At 45.4% G+C, this 26,811-nt stretch overlaps 1 long non-coding RNA gene across 4 annotated transcripts in view; it reads left to right on the forward strand.

Annotated features, from left to right (window-relative positions):
* The window catches only part of LOC308064617, a 54,132-nt gene extending 27,335 nt beyond the window's left edge, over positions 1–26,797 (forward strand). The window contains exons 2-3 of one of the 4 annotated variants that reach the window (XR_013928458.1): positions 4,325–16,304; positions 16,688–26,797. This is a non-coding gene — a long non-coding RNA (uncharacterized lncRNA). Of the gene's footprint in view, positions 1–4,324 lie in introns of all 4 variants that reach the window. The other 3 variants (XR_013928459.1, XR_013928460.1, XR_013928461.1) reach the window with 3 other exon arrangements.
* Positions 26,798–26,811: the final 14 nt, after the last annotated feature.

The following is a 26,811-nucleotide window of genomic DNA, read 5'->3' on the forward strand; positions in this document are numbered from 1 at the left end:
AAATGTAATGGGCTTTCTGGGTTTGAATTATACCTCTCTAGACATGGTTTGTTCCAATTATATTTGGTTGTCATCCTGTGTATGTTAAATATACTTATAGGATGGTCTCCATCCTGTAGGTATGGCAGGCAGAAGAGGCTTGATTTTTGCAAAAGTCTCCTGAAGCTGGGCAACATGTTTAGAAGTAACCCATGTGTATAGTCATCCAGGAGAAAGGTGTGATACGTTAATGTGAAAAGCCATGTGCCCTGCTCTCATAGAGGGAAGAGATGAGAGAGAGGGGCTATTGGAAGCTGAAGGCAGCTCCCGGGCACAGCAGAGACCAGGTCAGGCTGGACCCAAACACAAGACCCTTCTCTGCATTCTCCTGCACCACGCGCTCAGCAGCAGCAGGAGCAGCCACTACTTTGCTTCAGCAGTAATCACTGGGCTAGCCTTTCATTAGTGTCTGACACTAATTAATATGCCATGTGCTCTTTCAAGAGCACCAGATAAGTACTCGCAGCTATTGCGAGGCAGATGGTAACTTTCATTACTTGACCAGATTTGCTGCTCTCCAGTTAGACATCTCACCCCTTGCACAGCTCCGTGGCCATGAGCGTTCCCAGCCACGGGCAGGAAGGATCCTCTTTGATTTTGAAAGCTGGGTAAAATCCCATCGCTTTTCTGATCCATCTACTGACATCAACGTTCTGTCTGAATTTTGTCCAGACATAGTCAAAGAACAAGCTGCAGGTTTAAGCTCGCTGTGGGCAGTAGATTCCCTCCCTCATCTTAACAGCCTCTTGTTTTCCCACAACTTCGTAGCATCTTTTAGGTCTCAGGAGGGGCAACTGCAGGTTGTAAATTTCTTTACGTGTCCTCCTTTCACACTCCTAAGAGTGAAAAATAAAATGCTGCCCAGCTAGGCCATCCCTCTGCCTCTGAATAAACATTTGTGTGAGGGCTCCCATTCTTGCCAAGGTGTTAGGATAACATTCTCATGCTGATTCCTCTGCCCTCCTTCAGCATCCCAGTGCTGGAGGTCCATTTCCGAGGCTTTGAAATGGCCATGCTCTCACCTCATCTCATACACATGGAAATCAGATCACCAGAAGGAGCCAGCTTGTAAATCCCATGGGGAAGCCAACAGGGCAGGTTAGGAAGTTATGACCTTTGGTATGTTATAGGCTGAGGGAAAAGGTCCACACACACAGCCAGAGAGGCTGCCCTGAAAATGGAGGAGGCAGGGCTGGTAGGGGGGTGAGGGCACTGCTGAAGGGCTTGGCCTCCTTCCTTCAAGCTCCACTGACCTTTTCGCCATTGTCTCAGAAAAAAACAGAGCTGAGCATGTAAAACTTTTAACTGTTTGCCTATTTTGATACACCGAGGACAGTGGGTCTCTTATCATTAGCCACTGTGTGTGTGAGGGTTCAGAAGCTGCAGCTGATGGGGGAGCTGTGTCATACCCAGCACTACACGTGCCCAGATCGTCCTTGCCACAGACTTAGCAGATGAAAGATGAAGGGCAACAGCACACAAGTAGCGTGGGTATTGCAGCAATACATTTCTGGAAAGACAAGCCGGTGCCATCAACCACAAGACCAGTTTGTCTCCTTAGAAGTTGTGTAAGACACAGAGGGGGCTGACGGGATGTGCAAGTATCTCCTGCTCGTGCTGCTTCTGCCTAACCGGAGGGATATGCTGCCGTGTGGTCAGGGAGGCAGCTCCTGCGACTGCACAGCCAGGAGAGCAAGGCTTTGTCTGTGCTTTGGAGAGGATCTTGGAGTAGTAGTTATTCCCTGAACCCTGTTGGCAAGCCCTCCAGCTACTGGCCGTCATGGCCTCTGGCCGGTATCAATCCTGCTCGTTTTCTGAGCAGAATTAGGGATGGATCCTTCTGCTCAACTAGTTGTACCTAAGCAGGGGCTTTTCTTGGCAAAATCATGGTGGTAAGGGAAGGAATTCCCTCCAGCTCCTGGCTGCCATAGCTGGTCTGAGAGGAGTTCTCAGTGCAGACCTGGACGCAGGTCTGCAGGCAGGTGGCTTATGTCAGTCCTCGAGTTTCATAGCTGGGACCCAGAAGCAATTTGTCTCTTCGTTACCTAACTGCATAGGTAGCTTAATTTGTAGAGGGGATCTTTCTTTTGAATTTCCTTTGCCTGCGTACCCCAACCATGTCCAGGGGAGCACCAGCCTTTGGTTTGGTTGCTCTCTGTGCCACTGTTTGGTTTCCCATAGCTGCGAAGCAGGTCAGAAGGAGCTTGCGGTGAACGGGTAAGCGTGTCGCCGAACCCGCACCTCTGGGAACAGAGCTGAGCACCCATTTCGGTTCACTCCTGACCTGCCAGCCGGGGTGAGTAACTCGGGTTAGGCTGGAGGTGTCTCTCTAGGGACAGAAGATAAGGTCAGAGTTGCTTGCTTAGGGTAAGGCAAATGAGGTACAGTGAAAGGCCTGAAGGGAAGGAGGGGAAAGTGTTGCGAGGAAGAGGACACATTCAGTATCATTCTGTCCCTGTGAAAGAGAAAGGGGGCAGCCACCAAAGCCCTGAGATAGATTAGATCCAGAGGTCTTGTTGGGACTGCAATAAAGTCATCTTCAAAGCTTAAGCACTGGCTTAAATATTTGCTGTCTGGTCTTGGGTAGGAGCTGGTTTGAGGATATTACTTCGGGCATGTCTTGAATACAAAATACCATGGAATTCATCTGTAGCAGTGATCAAAGAAACAGTTAGAAATAAGTCATTTGGGAGGTGAGAACTTTAACCAACGCTGAATGCAATTATACAGAAATCCCAGGATTAGTCAAGTAGGGTATCTTAACGTATTTAAACAGTTAAATGCCTATTAGCGTGGGCCTTTTGAGCAAGTGTCTTTTGATACGTTAGAAAGAACCAGCAGAAGAACATTTCTCTCAGCTCTTTGAAAAACTCCTGGTTTTTAAAAACTGCAGCAAGAGTTGGATTTCTGCATGAAATCCTGTATTACAGGTGGTGCCTGCCACGTGAAAACCTGCGTTCAAACATGTGCCCATCTTCGCTATACCCAAGCCCTTTGTTATTATAGGTTATTTGTTTTAGAGGTCCTTGAGGACTTTTAAGGAATTTTCTTATCATCAGGGGGACACGGTGAAACACGCCCAGCAGCACTCGGAAGGGGAACGTTCCTCATTCTGTATTAGCTGGCACACTCCTTCTGAGGGGCGTCTGGTTTGGGCTGTAGGGTTTTTCTAGTTTGCATTTGTAGAGCTGTCTTACAGCAAAAGAGAACCAAAAGAAAAGGGAACAAAATCTTAAAACCATTTTCTTTCCTCTGCCACTACCGTGAAATATGCTCCCAAGAATGACAGCAGGTCAAATTATTCAGCATTGGTATATAAGTGCTTTGGGAAGGGTTACCAGGGCATTTCCATTATTTGCTGTGGTTGTTTGGTGGTTGTGACATTTAGAGCATACTTTGAAGAAAATAGGCCGGCTGGTAAATGACAGAAGAGAAAGGGGAAGGAAAGCAAATGGAGAGGAGGGAAGTTCACAGAGATTTCCTGACAAGATGAAAGGGTGAAGAAACCCCAGTGATTTCTTATTCAAAAACCATTTTGGTGGCCTCTGTTTGGATGAGAGAACCATTTCTTAGTGTGCTTAACGACTACTTGGTCCTGTCCAGGAGTACACTTCACCAAATGTCTGTCTGCTGTGTTTAACACCAACCACGGTCAACTTTGTAAGGTGTGATGAGAATTATTTTTACAGCTGAGCTTCTTAAGAGAGGCCCACATGTGATGTGTAAATCTCGGTGGGTTTTAACACACCTCAGTTGCACTAAAGAGGGAAACACTGATCTTCACCAGGATTATTAAGGTGCACAAAAGTATTAGCATCCAATGTTTTAACCAAATGAAAAGCAGCCTGGGAACCTGGTGTCCTCTACAGGGAACCCAGCGTGTGCATGTGGGGGGACGGGGACGATGAGAGAAATTTCCCTGCTGATTCTCAGCACAGTTCTGGTCATGTCATCTTTCCCATATGTCCTCCAATGTCACAATTTGCAGAAGAGACAAAATAGTGACCGCTACTCCAGCTGGACACTGTGAGGATTTAGTGTTTGTACACAGCTTTACTGAAAGGTTCGGTAAGTCTCAGTGCTCTGATATCAGGTGATGGCTTGATATTGGTAGGTACTTAACTAAAAACAATAAGTTTGGAGATCGAGTATTTGTCTGGCATGAGAGTGTGGGGGAGCACGTTCTTGTTTTGAGTGTGACCTTGGGAAAATTGCTTCACCTGTCCTCTGTGTCTTTATTGCCCAATTCTAAACCCAAGCTGACATGTTACTACCTTGTTTGCAGGATTGCATGAGCTAATTAATCAGCCTGCAAGAGACACTCAGATGCTACAGTGATATAAGTTGAGCTGGCCAGGAAACTCTTCTCATGTCTTTCAACTTTATTGCACATCAAGATAAAGCAATCTTTCGAAGGTTGTTTGGTGGATTGGTAATTGAAACAAATACATCCACAGAACATCATTTTGGTGGTAAGTGTGCTCCTATGGGATGCGGATTCACACTCAAATTGACATTAACTCATTTCGTAGAGGGACTTGAACCTAGGACTTTCCTTTTTACTGGAAAAATGCTCAGAATTGGGGTGCTTGGTTAAAAAAAGTTGTTTGTGTTAAAAAAAAAAATCTGACTGGCTGTGAACATAGTAAGAACAGGATGAACGTGATGCGTAAGGGCAAAATTTAAATAGGGACCAATCCTTACAGAGAAGGCAAGGCTCGACGGGGGAGAAGAAAAAAAGAGAATATAAAAAGGCCTGCATATCTATCACCAAATGTGGGGTTTTTCCAAAGCCTGTGGAAAAAAGCGTCATGAAGAGTGCAACACAGCAGGCTAGGTGTAGACTGAATACATAAACCTGTTCCCAAAGCACTGAATATTGCAATGATACGGGATAGTGAGGTGTGAAACAGAGCAAATTTAGAGAAAGGAGAGCTGTGTCAGCAGCAGCATCAAAACGTAGAGACTAACATAGCCTTGTTTAAGAGGAATTAGAGGCTGGAAGAGAGGGGAGGGAGAAAGTGTTCATGCACTATAAGATTATCACACGTTTCTAAAGAGGTCTGAAAGAGCTGACTTCCTGCTGTGGGGTTCCTCTCATATTGGTGTGAACAAGCATCGCACTATCACCTGCAAAGTCTTTAAGTGCAAGTGGTGGCACTTCAGTATTCACAGCCTGCCTTAGAAAATCCAAGGGAAGCAAAAGGAAGATGAAACCCATGCAAGTCAAAAGGGTTCTGCTCCCATTGTTCTCCTTGCTGCTTGGTTAACTGGGAATCCCTTCAAGCAACAGAGAGGTCACATCTCCCCAGATGCACTCTGCCTGCACCCCAGGGCAGGGCGGTGCTGCCGCTCTGGAAGCTGCTCCCCACAAACAGCTTTCACGGTAACAGTATGATGAAATCACCCTGCTAGGCAGGACACAAGCTCTCACCATGAAAGCGTGGTTTTAGCAGAATATATAGCTGCAAGCACAACTGCCAGTGGAAGATGATCACTCTGTGACATGGCAGGACACCCCCTTTTACAGAATAGGCAGGACTGAAACCACTCGGGACTGTCTTGACCTGAACTAGGACTTTATGGGCACCTGAGACTGGGTGTGAGTTACCAAAGATAAGAACAGGTACATCTAGACCCTCTCCGGTCACCTTGGGGGTGCCTGCTGCAGCTATGGCCATGAGCCCTGTTGGTCCTGGCTCGCTGGCTTCAGGAGAGAACGTGCACGTGAAGACCTGAAGCTGAAGGAAGCTGCTGTAGCTGTGGCAGGAAGGAGCAGGAGCTTCACGGACAAGCATAATACCAATGAACAGGTCGTGCACCAGAAACTGAGGGGAAGGGAAATTTAGGCTGAGTTTTTGACACCGGGTAAAATAGTTGATCAACAGGGTCGCTGGAGGATGGTGCTGAACTCAAGAAAGATATCAGGCATGTGCACCTGCTTTGCTGCATGCATTTCAAACCTTGTAGATGGTGTAGCACCACCGAGCTTTCCTGAGAGGCTTGGGCTTCCAAGGGGCACTCCACAATCTCCAGCATGAAGCAATGGATTGCCAGGGCAGCCTTGTTATTGTACTGTCACAAACAAGGATTTAACAAGGATCTGGAAAAAGCAGGGCTAATCAAAGTCCTTTATTTAGATGATACAACAGGAGTAACAAAGTCTGGCATATTTTCCAGGAAGGGATGTGTGGGAGGGTTTCTTCTGGGGGTAAGGGGAGTATGCTCTGAGTATATGCTTGTTTAGTTTTAATACTTATTTCTGGTTTGGATAACCTCATTCATTTGGTGACCAATCCTATCAAAAGGACACAAATAAGAGTAAGAACTAACTTTGTGATCTGCAGCCCTACAATATCCCACAGCAGTTTTCAGCATTAAAGAAGCTGTCCTTGATTCTTTGAGGGAGACAAGATATTATCTATAACCACCAACAGAAAAACCAAGCAAACTGCAAATGCTTTATTTTTCACTATTATTAACCCCTCCTCACCAAGTCAGTCCATTTATCTTTTGAAACAGTGAGATAGTGTGCCTGGCTGACACATACTAGAGAACTGTTTGAGCTTGTCTTCTCTGCATTTCAAGAAAAAGGGATTTTCCTCCTTTGAATGAAAATTAACTTTTTTTTTTTTTGTCCTCCTTTATTAATCTACTTTTGAGGCCTTCCACCTCTGTTAACTGTGGGAAAAGGCTTCACTTTGCCAGGGTACAGCACGCATTGTAAAAGCCATTAAATTTTACACCATAGCAATGACATGATCAAGGGACCTTTGAGCAGGCTTTGTGACCAAGAGCATTTAACAAGTATGTGAAAAGCTTCCAAAGAGCCTTCATGAAAGAAAGAAAGGTTATAACAATAGGAGAGGTAGTTTGATAGTGGTAAATTAAGAGTCATAGGAGTGACTCTAATCAGGTTAGACTTTAAAGAAAGAGAAGCACCTTTATATCTCTAGGGTATAGGCCTGAGTGCATTAAGAACTGTTGGATTTGCATTGGGAAGTAATCCTGTGGCACTCAGCACTTGCTCCTCCTTGGGCTGATGAATTCAGCACTGCAAGGACAAAGGCTTTCTAGGCAAAATAAGTAAAACTGAAGATTTGGACCGAGAACCTTGGAAAAAATAATATTGAATCTTTGTTGGTTTTCGTTAATACCTATACCTCTTTAGAGGTTGTTATCTTCCATTTTGTTCTGTGTGGAAACCTCCTGGCAGTTCCAGTGCAAGCATGGAAACAGTCTGGTGTATAAAAGCGATGAACCATTCGTACATGGCACTTGTTTATGAGGTCTGTGCAGCCCGAGCCAGATTCTGTCCTGACCTGTACCCCAGTGAGGTACCCCCAAGTACCACATGCAATAAAGGCCATGCACAGGATACATAATTATATATTCTGTGTGTATTCATATGCAAATTAGGGAGATCGATTCTGGGTATATTAAAACTTAGGGTTGGTAAGGAACATGTATAGAGATGCACGCTTTAAAGGAGAATCCATCTAAAAAGATAACAGGTATACAGACCATTGAGCTGTTAGGGCTGGTTTTGTTGTTTCTCACGTGTGGCTTAATCAACACCTTTTATATAGCTGTTACTGTGAAAAATGGTCAGTTTATTTTGTCCAGGAAAAACTTGTCTTTTTCTCTATTAGCAAAAAATAAGAAATGAAAAAGTTGGGCCTGACTTGTTTTTGCAATCGACAGGGACACCTACAGGAAGACAAAATTAACACATTGGCATATTGGGTGTTTTCTGCTTTATTTGTTCACAGCTTGAGCTTATTACCTAATAGAGACACAAGAAAATGGCCCATCTGTTTGCAGTGGGCAAATGTGTGAGTACTACTCTCTGGGGCTGCGTGGGAGAAGGGTTGCTTTTCAAGAACATATTTACTTTACTCTCTGTTTTCTCAACGGTGTGTATAACTCAATACTAAAAGGCTAATTTGTTTAAGAAAACCCAACCTGACTTCTTCAGTTAATTGCTTACAGAAAAGCTGTAGGTATTGCATGGATTCTGTGTGCTTTGCTGAGTGCACTGGAGTGGCCTCCGCTACGCGGCCAGCCAGGGAGCAGAAAAGCCAGCTCGGTGGCAGCAAACCGCTCATTGTTCCCAGCCTGCCTGCTCGGGGGGGGGGGTGGTGGTGGTGGGGGGGTGCTGCCGCTCTTGGAAAAGATCAAGGATGTGTAAGGAGTGGGAGAGAGATGAAAGTCTGTCTATCAAGGAATGGGGATGAGGCAGCTGGGAGGGAAAGTCTGCTCAGGGGCACGCGGGGTTTCAGATATGATTAATGCTTTGGCAACATGTTAACGAGAACAGGATCTGGCAACTGAGAGGAAATGCCTATGTGTTCGCTTGCAACCGGCTTCCAGCCGGAATAGGAGCCTACGCTCACGCCAAAGCGAATCCAGGTTTTTGCATGTACATGAGTAGAAACGGGCTGTCATCGAACAACACGGAATTTGGAGACCCGCAGCCTGCCAGGCCTGTTCCACCAGTGGGAGCTGGGTCTGCTTTGTAGCTCCTTTTATCAGAAGAAGGACCGGGATCGTTTTGGTAAACGGCAGCACACTCTCCGAACAACTTCAGCAGTCACTGCATCTTCTCCCCAGCTCCTTTGCCACTCAGACTTTTAAAACTATTTTTAAAACTCTCGGAGTTAAAACCACTGATGACAGAGGTAGCTTTTACTTCTCTGTAGTCTGCAGGGACAGAGCTGCTTGAAGGTATTAGCTATGCTAAGCCTCTTAAATAACTATTAACACATAAAACTCTTAAATGCACGCAAATCCTGTGTAACAAATGGCAAACAATAAGGAAAAGCTGATCAACCATTATACAGCAATTTAAACTATGCAATTTGCATAATTTTGTCTAACAGAAGGAGGCAATAGTAGAATTGCTTTCTGAAAAAGGCAGAAATGCTGTACAAAACAGGTAAACAATTGGGAACGAGGATTTTGTAAGTCCTCAGCAAATTCTTGGCATATGGACAAAGAGAGTGCGATACAATTGCAAGGGATGTGATGTAGATGGACTGGAAGAGACAAAAGGCAAGTTGGGAGCGTGAAAAAAAGTCAGGTTTGCAATCAAATTGGGAAATTTAGAACAAAGCTTGAATATGTACCTTTTAACTCTGTCCCTCTGTATCAATTCAGTAGACTTAGGTGTTGGCATCCTGTACCTGAGCTATAGTACTCACAGCTACGACAGGCAAACTGCAGCTACCTGCAGCATTTGTGCATGTATGTGTCGCACCTTCACGTTTGGTGAGATCAAAGAGCGGTGACTTCTGAGCAGCCCGTTTTACAGATGGCCACAAGGCAAATGAGCCACCAGTACCAGGACTCAGGGCCACTCTGCAAAATAGCCTGTGCCTCCTCTGGGGCTCCTAGAGAAACCATTTTGTCTCGTTTACAGTCTGTAAGGTGGGCTCGTATTTCTGGAAATATACCTGGCACGTTGTGGACTCTGTAACACTAACCTAAACTTACATACTGTGCACGCAGATATTTCAGGGACAGGAGCTGTACAACTTAGAAGTCAGTCAATAACTGGGGGTTGCTTGTCGCTGCAGAGCCACCTGCTTAGGTACATCCCCTGCACCCTATGAATTTACACCAGGAGCTCATTAACAACTTAGTGCTGGCCTGCAAAGCACCTTTTTTATACTTTTCCCTCCACACACACAGGAATTCTTCTATTATGTTCCCAGCAATCTGGTGGCCATCAACACCTTGCTGATAAACTGGAAATCTTCACCTTCTTCCATCCTCACCTCTCAAATGACCCATGAAAGAGTCTTGGAGATCAAAGAAATCCTCTTCCATCCTTATCCTTTGGACAGAGAGACTGATGGGATTTAGCACCCTTGTGGGAATATGAGCATTGGTAACTGGGGAGTGGTGGGGTGGAAAATGATTGGGGGTGTGGGGGTGTGGAAGAGCCCAGAAGATAAATTACCTGGGGAGGAGGTGCATACTGAATTGTGGTCTCCATAGCAAGTGTGAGAAGACAGAAGAGAAATTACTTCCTCTGCCCCAAATAAAGATCAAGGAGTATTTGCATTCAAAGGGGTTGGGTTTTGCACGTATCTCATCTCTCTTCGGTTACTTTCTTTTAACTGGAAATCCTCACTAATTAATTGTTCTGCAAATTCTGCTCCTGCACATCGTATGTCTGAAGGGCTTGCTTGTTTCTCTAGTACTGACTGCATGTGTTCCTTGCCCTTGCATTTTGCTGTCCAAAGCCAAATAAAAAGTGTAAAGAAGTTAGATGAGAGAACTAAGGGATTCTATGAGATTTTTAAAAGATTCTGCAATTCCCATATGTTAAAGTATAGGCCTATGCAGTGCAGGTAACCAAACAAAATATCCTGTAAGATTTGCCCCTTATTTATCCTATGTTTTTCAGCAATTTTAGGCTTTATCTTGAATTCACGTTAGCAAACTTGGCAACCTGGGGGCTTTTCACAGCACCTTAAGCAGACTAAAATGGAGCTGATGAATAATCAGTGATGGAACAGCTGTTATCCAGAGATAACAGAGGACTTCAGGCTGCAGATGTGCATGGGGTCAAGGGAGACAATGTTGTGCATGAAAAAGTTATACAATGGAGTTCTGTGTATTTTCTTCAGATTTGAAGAACAAAGAAGCAATGACCTTTTGTCTGCTGCTGTCATTCCCTGCTTCACCATTAAGGTAGTTTTCTTTCTTTCTTTCTTTCTTTCTTTCTTTTTTTTTCTTAATGGGAGGTATTTTGAAATAGACCCCTGTCAATCATGCCCTGAACAAGACGAGCCCATCCATAAGCAGAATCCTTTATAAAAGTTTAAATATTCTGAATGTCAAAACGTGGCGGTCAGGTTAACATAGCGCTTTGGGTACCTGTGATTTGGATGTATTTGTTTCGAAGACAGGTTCATTTTTAATCACTGAGTATGCCAAGTTTCAAAGGAGAAATTAAAAATACAAGAAAACAAGACTATATTATTGGGTTCAGTACCAAGATCTTTCCAGCCTCCAACAGTGGTCAATAGTGCTGTACAAGAATAGGGTCAGCAAAGAGAGGCAATTCTTTTTCTGTATCCTCCTGGTATCTGGCAGTCTGTGATTTAAGGACTTTTGAGTTGAGGTTGTATCCATGTCTTTGCGTTGAATTGCATGTTTGGATATTCTCATCTAGATTTGTCTTGTCTTTTTGTTGTTGTTGTTGTTAATCAAACCAAAGTTTCATAACTGATACTTTGTAGAACAGGTACCTCCTCTGTTTTGACCTTGTCATCACATCATTTCAGGTGAAGTCCATTAGTGTTTGTATTGTGGGAAATGGTGAGTAACTGTTCTTTTGTTGCCTCTCCATATCCGTCACAACCCTACATATCACTGTTACTGCTCAGTTAGAGTCTTCATCTGCTTAACCTCTCCTTCCTCAAAAATCATCTCCTACTTTTAAGCATCTTTGTGCATTATATCACCCGATTTGCAGCCCAGACAGGGGAGCAAGCATGGAGCAAGTGCTGTGCTACGCTGTGGTCCTCCGGCATATGCTGAGCTCGCCTCGGCCATGGGCAGTTCCCTGACATCTGGAGGGAGCAGGCAGCTCCTCCCAGCCCCTACTCTGCAGAAGTGCCCAAACTTCCGAAATACTGACGTGCCAGGGGAAGGCAGGCAGGGACAAACTTTGTACGATGGTGTGCCACGGGGCCAGCTCACCGGGAAAGTCAGCGTGCCTTGCCTGAGGCTGGGCATGAACTTCTCCTTCCTCCTGGCAGGAGCACAGCTGTGAGAGGACAGGAGCCCCGGAGCAGAGCCCAGTGCCAGCTGTGTGCCCGGGATGTGCTGGGGTGTGCTGCTGCCTGCGACTGCCCCAGCCCGGCGTGCCCTGGAGCTGGCTGCACTCCGTGTTCGGCTGCGGGTCCCTGTCCCACGCATGCACCGTCCCATGTGCCCACCACCCTGCTATGGGGCCATTCATTCTCACCCAGGAGCCTTAATGAACTAATTACGTTCTAACTGTTGGGATTTTTTAAAGGAAGGTGAGTGCTCACAGATCGTCTCCCCAGCTAGACAGAGTTCAACAGAGAGAGAGTTGTGTTGGGTTTCGTTGAGAAATGCGAGTGAGAGCACGCTGCAGTTATGTTCCCAGCCCAGCTTGTTATTTTTTATGGTTCCCATCCCCAGCAGAGGACAATGGCTTCTGTTGCTCTTAACAGTCCATGGGAAGCTGGTGTTTGACAGTACACTCCCAACAATTCTGTTTTGTTTTTCTGTTTGGGTTTTTATTTTACCGTTGAAGTTAGGATTTTAGATCTTTTTTGGTGGTGGTGGTGGTGTGTTTGTTTTTTTTTAAATTGCTTCTTCCCCTCCTCCACACTTCATTCTTTTGGCACAGGGCTGCCACTCACCAGCTGTTCACAATTCCTTCACCCCTTCTGTTTTTCAGTACCACACTGCATAGACTCAAAGGACATTTTCTTCCTTGCAGAAGGCTTCCCATGGCCATTGAATACATTTAATAAAAACAATTTTCTCTCTCTTTCCTACCTTGGAGGAAAGTTATTACATCTGTACTCCTCACATAATTCAGACTGGCAAATCTGTCACCCTCAAATCGTGCGAGTTTTATTTCTTGACTAGTTTTAGATTCTAGGGTGACTGATCTTCCTCCCTCCATGATAGAGCAAGCTCAGCCACAGAGTGGGTGCTCCATAATTGCTATCCAACAAACAATTCACTCATCAACTCTTAAATCTGGTCTCCACTCCCTTACCGTTTCCATTCTGGGTTTTGTAACTGGATTTTTCTCCTAAGCTGAAACTTGACCAAAGAACAGCACATTCCCACACATCAGCAAATGGTACCCAAAAGAAAGAAAGTGGAATGACATTATGAAGCTGTCGGTTACAGCGGAGTCATCTGCTGAAGGAGGGAGAATAGCTATCGCTCAGTGAGGTGCAGAGCATGGCAGCTCCCACTGCTGCTAATGGGAGAACAGACTGCTGAGCTCCTCTCAGGAAGGTACTGTTTTAATTTCTAATTGAGTTATTTGTTCACTTGTTAAAGAACTCCTCTCTTAAGGCAGTGACTTGCAAATACAATAATAGTGGCCGCATGCAGCCACCAGGGAATTCATTGCAGCCACAAGACAAAAACTTGCTCTGATTGTTCAGTTCTGTTTTGACTTAAACTGTCAAAACTGTGGCCACCGTTAATTTACTGTGATGGCACGTGTCACAGCTGCTTGTCTGAGAGTCACTGGTTAGTCCTGTCTCTCTTCCAGGCGCTTGAGGCAGGAGTTTCCAAGCTGCAGTCTAAGGGACCAGGTCAAGTAGTCTGCAAAGCCATACTAACATTGCATATTGGCATTGTCTCTCTAATGTTTCACTTGAAAGTGCTTTGACAGGGAGTGCGACGGGCTGCAGGAAGCACCAGGGTGCTCCGTGACTCCAGAGGAAATGGGGATCATCAAACTGACAGGTCCAGTTTGGTCTCTGAGCACATCTCTGCCAGTCTCCACTCCCAGGTGACCAGTGCGTTCTGCTGACCAGGCTCCCTGTCACTGGCTTGCATCTTCCATATCCATCTTTGCCTAGGGAGCAACCTTACAGGCACCAAAACAACCCCAAAACCTGTTTTTCTAAGGAACTGGCCATGTCAGACTCTGTGCGTAAAAAGTAAAGACCCCTCCAAAAGCTCCTAATCCAAGAGCCTCTCGCAGCCTGATTGACTCAAAACCAATCCCCTCCAAAAAAGATCCTGCTGATGAGGTGGGTTCTCTTTCATTGCTGGTAGACAAGGACAAAATCAAACACATCAAACATGCTTAGTTTCCAAAGGCAAAGTGGCAAAATGTTGCACAAAAGTAATATATCTTTGCATTACTTTTACTACTTTTACTACCTTCCTTTCTTGTCTTTTCTTTTGGTCCTTACTCAGCTTCTGGAGGAGCCACTGTGCAGGGAGAATCGCGAGCAGATTTCTGTGGTAGGAAGTAAAGGATAAAATCTTCTCTGTTTTATGGCACAACGTACTATACCGTTCCCTCACCATAAAACTTTTTATGAGGATACTGTTCCTCATATGAAACAGTTTTCTTTCCTGTAAATGATCAGCTTTGTATTATTTTTTTATTATTTTTCAACATAACATAAAACCCCTTGTTTTAACACCCTCCCCCTAAAGCCCAGCTTTATAGAAGTATTTGCTTGTATAGCTTAGGATGGTACTTGCATGTGGTTCAAGGCTTGCAAAAAGTAACAAAAAAGAGCAAGAGAAACTCGGGTGCTTTAGCTTTAAGGAAAACCATTGACTATGGGCAAATATTAGTAATATCCTAACTGTGAGATAAGAAGGTATTGATTTGCTGTTGATGGACTATATTAGAACTGCTTGCAGAAGGTAAATAGGGGACATGTGAAATTCCTGAGATATGACCAAGCAGCTGGTTAGAAATACTACTTACAAAATACTGCAGCCCAGGCAGAGCGGAGGCATCCAGGAAAGGCTGCAGATAAGCTGAGCAACTGCTGACTAAGGGAAGTCAACAACAACCCAGGCAGGTCAAGAGCAGCGGTGGGGAGCAGACTGTGCTCCTGGGTTTGGGTCTCCCAGTGGGAAGCTGGGTTAGACTCCCTGTAGCCCTGCAGAAGAGGTGACAACTTCAGGACTGGTGAAACCTGGATAAGGAGACACCACAGGCTGGCATATGAGTTGCTTTGTTTTAGGAAGAGAGTTTGATCTTTCTGGCTCGTGAGCCCTTTCAGTATTTGGAGAGACAGTCCAGGTATGTGGGCACATCTGTAGGACATGCGCAGGGGGCTGGGTATATTCTCCGTGGCCAGATCCGTGGTGTAGTGTCAGTCAGTACGACTGTTGCTGCTTGAACCTCTGTTTGTCTTCTCCACAAACGCTAGGGAGTCTCCAGGGGTGTGTGTGGTGAAGGTACCTGGGTCTGCAGCATCTGCCGTGGCTGGTGGAGGTTACTGTTGTGCCTATAAGGATGAGAATGCTCATGGCTCACCTGAACAAATCTCCTGGGGAAAAGAGGTGCCGTGTCCATGGTAGATGCCCTTGTTTGCTGGTGATGGAGGAACACGCTGCTTGCACCAGGCTGCTGTGCCTGTCCCCAGCTGCTGACAGAGCCCCTTGTCTGCTGCCTCTGGTTCATCTCAAGTGGGTGGTACATGTGATCAAAATACACAGGTGGTGTAAATCCCTGGAAGCCTTACTTACTGCTCCCTGACGTGTAGAGGCTGTGTTCAGGAAGCTGCCTGCGGGCAGCTGGGCCTGAGAGCCCAGACCCTTCCCAGGATGGGGGAGGCAGTCCTTCCCTCTCCTTCCCTCTCTCAAGTGAAAAAAAAAAATAAATATGGGGCTTACTCTTGTTAAGGTTCCTTCTGGCAAGGGAAATTTAGGAGCTTCTAAGATAAGGCAGAAGCTATGTATGTGTTTTGGGTTTCTTTTTTCCGGTCGTTACTTTGGGATTTTTTTAACACAGGTGCCTGCTTTGCCAAAGTCAAAACCTCTTCCAGTTCACATCCCTCCTCCACCTCAAACACAACGTAATAAAACTGCTGGCTCAAAATACCTGTGCCGTACTCCCTCAAACGCCATTAAGAACCCATGTCTTCTGTGGCAAGTGACTTCCAAGGCTGAGACATACACCTGTTTTGCAGGACACCGTGGGCTAATATTTGACAGGCGGGTGTACCCGTGGCACAGAGCTGCAAGGTCAGAGTATGAATTTTCAACTAAGCAAGTTCACCTTTATCCACAACAGCTCCTGCTTTCAGCAGTGAAGGCAGCTCACATATAGTGAAACTGCTGAAGAAAACCCAAAACCCAGGGTTTTTTTTCCCCCTAATAAATCTTAAGTTTGAAAATGCACCAAGCCAACAGTGGCGTGAGGGCAGAGAGCAGCAGCACATGAATGCAATACAGGCAGCTCTCAATTGTGAAATGATTTGGAGGACAAAAGTCTTCTCTTTCAAGAAGGATGAAGGTTTCTGACATCTTAAGCTCAAATCTGATTTGACTTCATCTGTTTCATCACAATTTTTCTTTTTCCCCCACTTATTTTAGCACATATAGGATGTATGGATTAGAAGAGACAGCTGGGCTGGAGGAACCAAGCTGCAAAGCATCCGCGTCCGCTAACACCAAGCACAAGGGAGAGGCATGTCTGCCTGTTTCTGAGCTCATCCTAAATCCCTCGCTCCCCGAGAAGTGCCGGGTGCTCATGGGTGACACTGGGCTCCCTGCAGGTGAGGAGGATGTTGGGGTGCAGGGCCAGGTCTGCTGACTTCTCGCTGCTGGAAGGTCTGTGGTGACCCTGCCCTTCCATGAGGGGGGGAGCTGGGGTGCAGCCTAGTGAACCCGTAGCAGCGCGCCAGTGTTTTGTGCTTGTGTAGCATGTCCGATACGATCAGCTTTGTTTTCGAGTGCTGCTGTGGAGATTTGTCATGAACTTCTGCATCGCGTCGTCATGCTGTCCTCCTCCCCTCCCTGCCCTCCACCCCTTTATCGGTGCCCCCTCCACCTTCCCCCTGCTCGATCGCACTCAACAAGACAGTCTGAGTTTTCCATATCTACTTTTTTTTTTCCTTCTTTTTTTTCGTTCCCCCCCTCTTTTGTCTTCTGGTAACAGTGTTTGGCATTTCCCGGACAGCCCATACTCCATAAGGCCTCAGTGTCTGAATACGAGGACGGCTTGAACGTTGCCTGCTGAGACTGAAGAAGAACTTGAGTTAAAATAATCCTCTCTTTTGTTCCGCTTGGGTTGCTTTTTGTTTGCCTGACAGATGTTCGGCCCCTGTGCGTGTGCATGGAGCAGCTCCTCCGCCGGGCCCTCTGATCCGCCAGCTTATTGATTTCTGCCTATCTGTGCGGCTTGTCTCCAGCCCTTACAGATGCGAGGGTTGCGGCCGGGCGGCAGCCCCTCTCCTTTGCACACAAATAGGGCCATCTATTGTGAGAGCCTTGCTCCCTCTTGAGCCGTTGTGACGAATTCAGGCGGTTTCGGGGGGCAGAGGGGAGATGCGCATCGAGCACTGAGACGCGGCGCTGTGTTTTGACACATCGTGACACGCTGTCGTGTGGGTGCCCGCGTCAACAGGAAGGCAGAGGCTGTGGGCAGAAAGGTCTCAGAGCTTTGCACTGTGCCTCGGTGTTATCTCAAGTTCGTATTTCAGTCACTTGACTGGTGGACATAGGGATCAAAGTTGTCACCAAGGAAAGCCTTGTACGCTGCGGTACTTGCCATCGCCCTGCTCCTCCTCTGCAGCGTTGAGTTTCACTGAATGGCCTCACCACGCAGTCACTGCAACTGAGGTTTTCATCTTGCAGTTCACGGCCTTGCAAGCCACTTGTAATGGTTCTCTTCTGTCTTGCTTTTTTTTTTTTGGTTTTGGCTTGATTTTCTGCCTCCTGAGTAGTGGTGCAAAGACTGTCAGCAGAAAGGTGTCAGGGTGCTCTGCGAGGGAGGCACGCTGCAGACCTGCACCCACGTTTTGGCATACAGTTGGAGGCTCACTTTGCTGTTGACAGCAGTTTAGCTTTTATTTAAGCCCTGACATATGTCTGCAGAGGTCTGACCCGCCAGTGGCTCTGCTGCTCTGGATGGAGTGTGGAAATCGAGGTGCTTATTTCAGTGCACTCAGCTGTCTCCCATGCCCATGCCCCTCGGAAGCAGTCACTGCGCGCGCTGCCCATCCCTCTCATGGCGCCTGCAATGCACACACAGAGTGAACGCGCTCTCAGGGCACGTCCCCTTCTCTGGGGCTGGGATGAGGGCTCTAAGGGCAGCTCTGGGGGGTGAAGCTCCCACCCTGCCAACGCATTACATGCCTTGCACCTACGGCGAGCTCGCTGTCTGCAGACCAACTTCTCTGCCCCATACCACGTTGCCCTGCCTTCCCTCCCTCGCCCTGAAGCCTATCACATCTTGCTGTGCCTGCCGGAGCCTCCGGATCTATGACCACGTGATGGCTACGAGTGGGATGTCCTTTGATTTCACTGATGCTACTAGGCACTAAGCCGTCATTTAATGCCACAGTAGTTGGGCACCAGTTTATTGAAAACTAGCTAGCAATGTGTTAATGACCTGTTGCTTGACAGGACTTTCAACCCACAGAAACAAATACGGTCACATTTGCAGGGCTGCAGAGTTCATCTGTTCTCCTCCTGAAGTGATGCTCTTTGCTTGCGAGGGTTGGGGTAGCTCGATTTGGACTTGTTAAGGCAAAGCTCCCACTGACATGTTGTAGTCTGTTGGATCTTCCTGAGAGGCTGTCGGAGCTGGCAGCGCTGCTTCACATGGTGTCAAGTGATTTATACTGACATGAAAAGCAGGCAGGGAGTTTGCAGCCTGTGGTGGCCCGCGTTGCAGCTCCAGCTACGTTACTGTTACTGGATCTGAGACTGAAACCACAGTGTGGTGCCTCCCAGTCCTCAGTGGATGCTTCCCACCAACAGCCTGTTGGGACAGGGCTCAGTCAGGGCTGATGGTGAAGGAGGTGTCTGTGTAATAAGTCTTTGAGTAATGACTAGCAGTAGGCTGGGAACAGAGACTTGGACAGCATCTGTAGGGCAGAGCAGATGTTCCACACAGCCGTGTGAGCCCCCGCTGCCTGCATCTCTCTCTGTGTACTACAGCAGCACCGTAGGGGTCTCCTTTGCTCTTGTGGGTGAGATGAACAAATAAATGCTCCTCTCGGCATCGGCTCAGGTCTTGAGATTTCCTTCAGTGATGCATGAGTCATGCAGTTCAAGTGGTGTGTGTTTATGGGTCTTTAATTTAGGGAAAGTCACATTGACAGACCACGGCAGTATCAGTAGCCAGCAACTTTCAATACTCTCCTTTGTTACTTTTTGATCCTTCTTGACCCATACGTAAAAATGAAGAAAAGGGGCTAATTCGGAAAGAAAAAGCTGTGAAAAATGATTCCTGGTTTGACAAGTCGGGCCTTGCCAAGCCTGCTGGACCTTCATTTTGGCTTCACTTTTGGTCAACAGGAGAGCATTGTAACTGCTGAGAATCACTCAATGCGCACTCTGCAAAGGGAATTTTGTCCTGGGAGTGTCACCCAGACACTCCATTAGCTGGCTTGTGGCTTGATGACATTTAAGGTGTTGGGCTTAACCTGCTGAAAACAAGTGATTTGGGGCTGAGCATTCACAGAGCTTGCCTGTAGTAGCAAGCTGCGGGCATGGCCAGATTCCTAGTACAAACCAGGAGGGAGAGCAGGTGATGTGTGAACGATTCCCAACTGGAAGATGAAGATCCATTGATCATCTGAAGTCAGGGCGTGGGGTGATAAAAACTGCCTCGAGCTTTTGGGTAGGAAATGCCTTGTGGGTGTGGGAGGATCTGTGAATACAGTCCTGTACGTCAGTCAGTATCTGTAGGATAACATAATGCACCACCTGGCACCAGCGATTCTGTACACGTGTATTTTTGCAAAGGCCACGTTAGACCTGTAGGCACTGTTAGACCAATACGGTGGGGGGTATGTAAAGCAGTTATATTCCATAGATGGTACCTGAAACCCAAGCTGTGCCCATGCCGAGTGTTAGAAAGGGAATATCAGTATTTAGATTAATTCCTTTGACTGGTCTTTCTGCCTTTACTCTCACAGCTCTTCCCCGTGCTCTGCACAGCCTGTGGGTGATGTTGTTGTTTGCAGGGCTGTGTGCGAGCTATTCGGTGACTTTTCTTTTAAAGCGGTTCTTTGAAATGCTGCTGCTTCTGTAATGGGGTTTGAGCACGGCTGCGTCACTGTTGTGATGGTCTGTCAAGCCATCTAATTGGGTTGTCTCATTAAAACTTACAATCAGCGCTTACAAGGCAGCAATCCTGTAGTCCAACACCGTAGCTAGAGCCACACTGGCTGACCAAGCGCCTGCATGTGATTTGCGATGTGGATGCAGAGGTCAGCAGGAAACTGTGTCTCTTGTGAACCTGTTCCACAGCTTCTAAGATGAAGCTTGAACGTATCAGACCACCTCTGACTTGACCTGCTCTGTAATGAGACCGTAGCTGGAGCAATTCAGTTAAAATCAAGAAACAGGTGGCTTTCAGTCTCCAGTTCAGAGTCAAGACTACTTCTGGGATCTCGAACTGGACACTCAAGGGCCATCCACTCGTCTCTGTTGGATAGCTCAGCCTCAGTATTCTTTTTGTTAGCAAGAGCGTGAGGAGGAAATGGTGCAAGAAGAGGGCAGATTTGTGTAGTCTCTAATAGAAACTAAATTCTTGGAGTAGCTCCAAAATGCATTTTGGCTTTGAGTGGAAACAGTTTATGAAAAAAACCTCTATCTCTGCAGGTCAAAATATTAGTTAAGCCACTGCAAGTGCATTCTCTTGAGAAGTCTATTTTTTGCATTGTTTTAATCGGAGCCAACTAGGCAAAAGGACCTCACTTATTTCACGAGTCTGATTCAGTGTCCTTTTTTAATTTTAACCGCAATGATGACTTCTAGCACCACAGTTAAATTTACCTAGGAGCATGAATTGGAGCTCAGAGCTCCAGGTTTGTGGAGACAGTAAAAATCAGTACAGCTTTTCTGCCAACAATGGGCTTAAACTAAAAGAGGGGTTTAAACTAAACTGACATAAAGCTCTCTTAAATGTTTGTGCAAGGATTTTATGGGTTAAATTAGGCATGTGAACACCTGCACATAGATGCTGCTTTGGCCGCTGTGACTCCCCAGCTTCTCAGAGAAGGGCATCTTGGCTGCTTGGTGCTTCACTGAGTTTGATGGAGAGTGTCCCTTTGATAAAGAAACATCTTAACAGAGGTGAAGGGCACTATAGCCCCTGACTTCAAAGGCTGTAGAGACAAACAAAACACACTTCATGGTTTAGATGTAACAGCCTGCACTGAAGCAAGGTTTTCCTTCCCCTACCTGGCACAGAGATCCCCACATTGGACTTGTACAAGAAAAACCTAAGTGTCACCATTGACAACTTGTGTGGTTGTGGTTTTTAAAGAGCAGTTTAATGTAAAAGTCCCACTAAGTACCAGCTGAAAACACTTTGCATCACCCTTCAAAATGTTTTTACTTCAAATTTTGTGGGTTAGCTCAGGGTGAGCACTTCTCTTGGCTTTTGTGAAAAGCCAAAAAACCCCAGAGTTTGTGGCTTATTTTAAATCGTAGTATGAAAACACACTGCACGGCTCTTCCAAAGACAAATTATCGTTCATTTTCAAAAATCCCATCTAATTGTCATTAATCAAGCCATCCCCTGTGCTAATAAGATGGAGGCAGGGAATGGAATGCCATTCCAGCTCAGGCAGCTGTTGCACATGTCAACCAGTTTCAAAACGTTTGGCAAAAGTTGTAAATGCAGTTCTAATGAGGTCGACTTGTCTGCAACTAGCAAACAAATACCAGCCGCACCAAAATGTTTGTTTGCCATGGGACTTAATGGAGATTGTGTTAACCATTCTGCATTCAAGGGTACATGTCAAGAAAAGTTCAGATCAAGCATAAAGCAGTGACACTGGAATGCAGCTTTCTCCAAAACGGTTGCTTGTATAAAATCTGAGGAAAAGCCTTCCCCTTCTCTTCCCCCCCTGACCCCAGGTCTCTTAACTTTCTGGTATCTCAGTGCATGACATTCTTTGCAAAGGCTGCACAAGCAAGCTACAAACAGAAGTATGTTTTCTACTGGGACGTTTGAGGATAGGCTCCTGGTAGGGGACAGACTCCTGAAGCCACTCTACAGCATCTCTCACCTCCCAGGTGCCCCCAGCTGGGTACAGCTCCGTCAGCAGCCCAGGTGGGTCATGGAGAAGAAGAGGCACTCAGCTGGGCTACCCAGGGTCTCCAGTATGAGAGTATAACATTGAAAGACCGATCAACAGCTTGATCATCCACCAGGCCTGACAGCCAAGCTGATTGCAGCCAGCTTTCACAGCGCCTGGTCGTAACCCTGTTCAGCTAAGCCACCTCGGCGGGCCAGGCACTGCAGGATGTCATGCACCCACACCTGGGTGGCCACCTAGGTGAATCAGCACATCCGTGACTTCTTGTAGAACCACCAAGGAGATCACCAAACTTGTGTGGCTGGAGAAAGGTAAGTAATGGAAATACCTAAAAGAGAAGTCAGGTCTCAGGTAAGACAAAAGCACTTTACCCCAGCTATGAAGTATCTCTAACACTGTGGTACAACTTGCAATCTTCCACATCTTGTTCTTCTTCCTCAGCAAAAATGGGAATCCTGTTTTTTAACTCCCGTTTTATGGTTCTTTGATCCAAAGTGCAAAGGACTGGTTGAATTTTTGGTACCATGACTACTTTCTTGCCAGCACCCCTTTAATGTGTGTCTTGTGCCAAAGAATATTAATTATTGTAGGCTACAGTGAAGTCCATCCCTACCCCCACTTGAGCCTCTGAAATGAACAGTGAAGTAGAACGTTGCCAGCAACTGTTAGGAAAAGGGCCAAGAACAGCCTAACAGGAAAGATACTGAGGATTTTTTTGTTTGTTTTTCTGCTAAACCATGTTTTTGTAATTATGAATACTTCGTTGAAATTGCTGAGAAAAGGAAGCGCATATAAAATGGTCCATACAATTAAACTAACTACATGTTAGAGTTGAAAGGCTGCAAGGCTGCTCTCAACTCTGTTGCACTTACATAGACAAAACCCGATCTCAAAAGGAATTTGGCTTGCGCAGGCAGAGCTGGAGACAAATCTTAGTTAACTTCAGGCCCCTGTGCCATAATGTCTGGTTTACGACTGCCCCAAATGGCCTAAAAGCAAAGGACATTCACACTAAACAAAAGCAATGTCTGAAAGAAAGAGAAAGAGGAATTTGAAAGCTGCATTTCCAAATCCCTTCTACTCAAAAGCTGGCTCCTGACTCCCGATCAGGAACTCTGGAGAACACAGCAATTACTTTATGCTCCTAGAACTATCTTCTACTAGACTGGAGAGATCCAGGACTACTTTATTTTGATCAGATTCACATGAATGCTGCTTTAATCATTCTCCACTTGCTCCTGCCACTTCTCCCCAAGCTTAGACTTGTAAAATCCTGAATCACTAAATTGAGATCACTCACCAAGGCAGCTTTTTCTTGCTTTCCAGGATGGATGAACCTGGGTTACCAAAAAAAAGTTTTTCAAGTGTGGGAAATTACAACTATGTCCCCTAATATATAACATAAAGAAGTAAGTTGCAGTAGGACCAATTCAAACTGCTATACCTCAAATAGTGTTTTATAATTTCCATTTAAATAGTGTTTTTAGGAAATGGCAATAAACCAGAAGCATACTGCTCCTAACTCCCATCACACTGAGACGTATGTAGTGTTAGACATATCTCACTGTAAAAGGAAAAATGTCATCCTAGAGTGAGAAAGCTCAGTATTTGGTTTATAAAACAACATTTTATGATTCAGCCTTAAGAAAGTCTTGGGTTTAGTTAAATGAAAATTAAACTTAGCCTTGACTGATACAGCAAATGACTAATAGTGAACTAAACTTTTAGAAGCATATGTGCAGTATTTGTCCCATCAAGCACTTTTAACTTTTCATAGTAACAAGCCACCTTCACTGTACACAAAATGGATTTAATGCATAAACAATACTGCTGAAAACATGTCCAAAAATAAAGCAAAGTCTACTTTATTACAAACTTAGTTTTTAAGGCCAATTCTGACCTTGTACAGTCTTTATATAAGCAAAAGTATGCTGCCATTTGGCTGAAATCAAAATAAAGCCTCCCATCTCCCCAGCAAACAGATCCGCAAAGCACATTATAGTGGGAAACTGGTAAAGTATGCATGACTATTTTTACCCACACCGTAATTATGTTGAAACCTGTGCTAGCAACTAACTATTGCCATCTTAAGGTGGCCCTTAGTATTGCTGCAGATGAAGTCGAGCTAGTTGTTGCCGCTACTGTGCATCGCTCATTAAATACACCGTCACTCGCAAGTTCTTGAACAAGGTGGTTGAAGTGCTCGCTCCAAGACTAGTCCAATGCTGCAGTACAGCTCTCTTTTGAAAGACATACATAACGTGTTTAACGTTAAGAAACGGCATTGCAAGATAAACATTTTCCATCTCCCTCCTTTCTCTTAACATAAAATTATATTGAAGACATCTAATCGCTGGCCAAGTAGATCTGCCAAACCCAAGCCTCTGCTTCTAGCAACCCTAAGTGGTATTGTTGCATTTGTTTTCCTAGCCGTACCTCTGTAGCCTACCTGCCTAGACAGTTCTGTAACCAGATAGTGCTCAAAGTGCTTCATAAACTATTAATTTACATTGTAGACATGGTGCGAGATGACTACTGACCTGATTTATACATAGGAAGTACAAGCACAGAACTACGGAGAGTTGCAGGCAGTCAGGGCATTCCTACCTTGCAGCCCTAGGCGATGACGATCTTCACAAAGCTAAGTAACTTGATGGATTAATCAAAAATCCTCTTGGTGCCTTTTATCTAGAAGACACATCTGTAATTTTCAAACGTGTTTTAATACTAATGAGCAACCAACTTCTAGCTGAGCAGCCCGTGAACATTATTGTACTCACACATCTTCTGCCATTCCTGCAACTCCCAACTCTGAGCATGAGTGGTGATATCAGGGCAGGGCATAACTGGGAAGTTAAAACCAAACTGGGAAACAAACATTCCCATGTCACTAGTCCCAAACCCATCCACAGAGGGAGTGAATGCAGTGCTACCTTCTTCTGTAGAAGAAATTTGGTGGTTTGAGTCCAATGGGCCTGTGAAAGAGTTTCCATCCCCTGCTGGTTCTTCAGCCAGATGTACTCTGCAGGGAAACGGAAAACTGAAAAGGATATAAAATGGATATCTCATCTGCACCAAGTGCTCCAACAGGACAGCGCTGACACACAGTGGCAGGAAAACTTGCATCCCCCGTACCTGCTGTTGTATCTCCTCTGAGATTGCAAATGAGACCTTAACGCTCTAATCGCCTCATATTTCTCCTAAACCACGTACAGAGACAAGCCTGGACACCTCAAACTAAAACAAGTTATTCCTAAAGTCTGTCAGGCATTCATTTATCTTGGATGTAAAAATTTACCCTTAAATACAACAGCATGCTAATTTATCAAAATTTTTTTTAATTGAATCACTGCAGTTCCTCTGCATCTACACATCTGCATCCACACATCTGCATCCTGTGAAAACATTATATTAATGCAGGTACACATTAGTGCCCTTGTTTGTTGCCCTTCCCTTCACTGTTTAGATCTTGCATATTGCAGACCTGTCCCCAAAGGCTTGTTACCCTCAGCTGCTTTTCTTTGCAACTTGTACACTATTTAGTTTCACTAGAATTCACCAACTTTGCATGAAGCTGTTAACAATCTACTGTGAAACACTTGAGCAATTCAACACAAACATGGTATCAAAAATAGCTCAGCTTCAAGCGCTTTAATTAAATTTCATAGAAGTAGCAGAGCATGTATTTAATTTAGTATTGCCGATGTGTACTTCAAACAGACGCAAGAATTCCGCTCTTAGAATTACTGCACTGTGGGCAGTTTGCTAAGTATAGAACAGCATATAGCTACACAGTCACTTACACAACTAACCTTGTCCATTTAAGATGACTTTTGCAAATACTGTTAAACACCCCACTAAGTTACCTGAACATGTCTGGTTGTTCTGACTTGTGTGACAAGTGACTTCAGCCCCAGTGTCATTCAGACTGAGGGCTGTGCTTCTTTCTTACTGCCAAACCACCCAGGACAGAGGTGTTTGTTCCCTCCTTATTTTGCCCAACAGTGGCACCCAGTGGGCAAGTGTTTTCATGAACACTTTGGGAAACGGCTGCTGTTCCAAGTTCCCATCCCGGATCTCCTGAACTAAAGCTAAAGTCAGTTTAAATGCACAAGCTGTTTGACTACTGAGGTTCAAAACTACTAATTAAACGGTCTAGAAGGCTTGAGACTACCATCGCTGGTGAAGACTAGCCAGAGCTAAGAAAAACGCACGGCATCTGAAATGCTGCACTGAAAGCAGTCAGCCACGGCCAAACAGGAGACAAGGTTGCTGTAAGGTCAAACACATCAGTAAAATTGTTTTTTACAAGAACAAGTATGCCACCTAAAGCAATGAGGTATTTTATGTGTCCTTTTCTAAACAGCTGCAGAATATGAAAGGATTTCTGGGCAAGAAAAGATTATTTTGCCCTTGATGACGCAGCTCTGCTTTTCTAAAGGTCCTAGTACTCAAGCCGAGTGCGATAGGGCCCATCAGTCTACACTTGATGCAATACCCCAAGAACCAAAAGCAGTAGTAGAACTAACAAAGCCCGCAGACATTAAAAGGCATTCAGGAATGTCCATACTAAGTTATTTTCTATCAGTAACTAGAAAAGGATGCTTCTTCAGATTTTGAGCGTTAACTGAACAGAAACATGTAGAGGTGAGCCCAGATGCAGAGTCCAGGACTAAACTCTGAAGATTCCATTTAACATTCTTCCCTCTTGTACAGAGAAATTGTTTTCAGGTGACTCATATTTATAGTCTCTGTAAATAAGTACAGAGAGGTCAAATGTCAGGATAGCATGTCAGAGAGATAAAGGAGATCGGAAAAGCAAGCTATGAAGTGCAGAGAAGGCAGCACGTACAGAACAAGTGCTTTTCTCACTACATCAAGGCTGAACTGAAAGCATTATCAAAAAAGTCTGTGAACCTAAATTTTAGGAAGTTTAAACTCCCACAGTATTGTAGCAGAAGGGATTGTGAGAAGGGGATTAAACTGACATTGGAATTAGATT

The sequence above is a fragment of the Falco punctatus genome, assembly GCF_963210335.1.
Source record: "Falco punctatus genome assembly, chromosome: 5".
Classification (NCBI taxonomy): Eukaryota; Metazoa; Chordata; class Aves; order Falconiformes; family Falconidae; genus Falco; species Falco punctatus.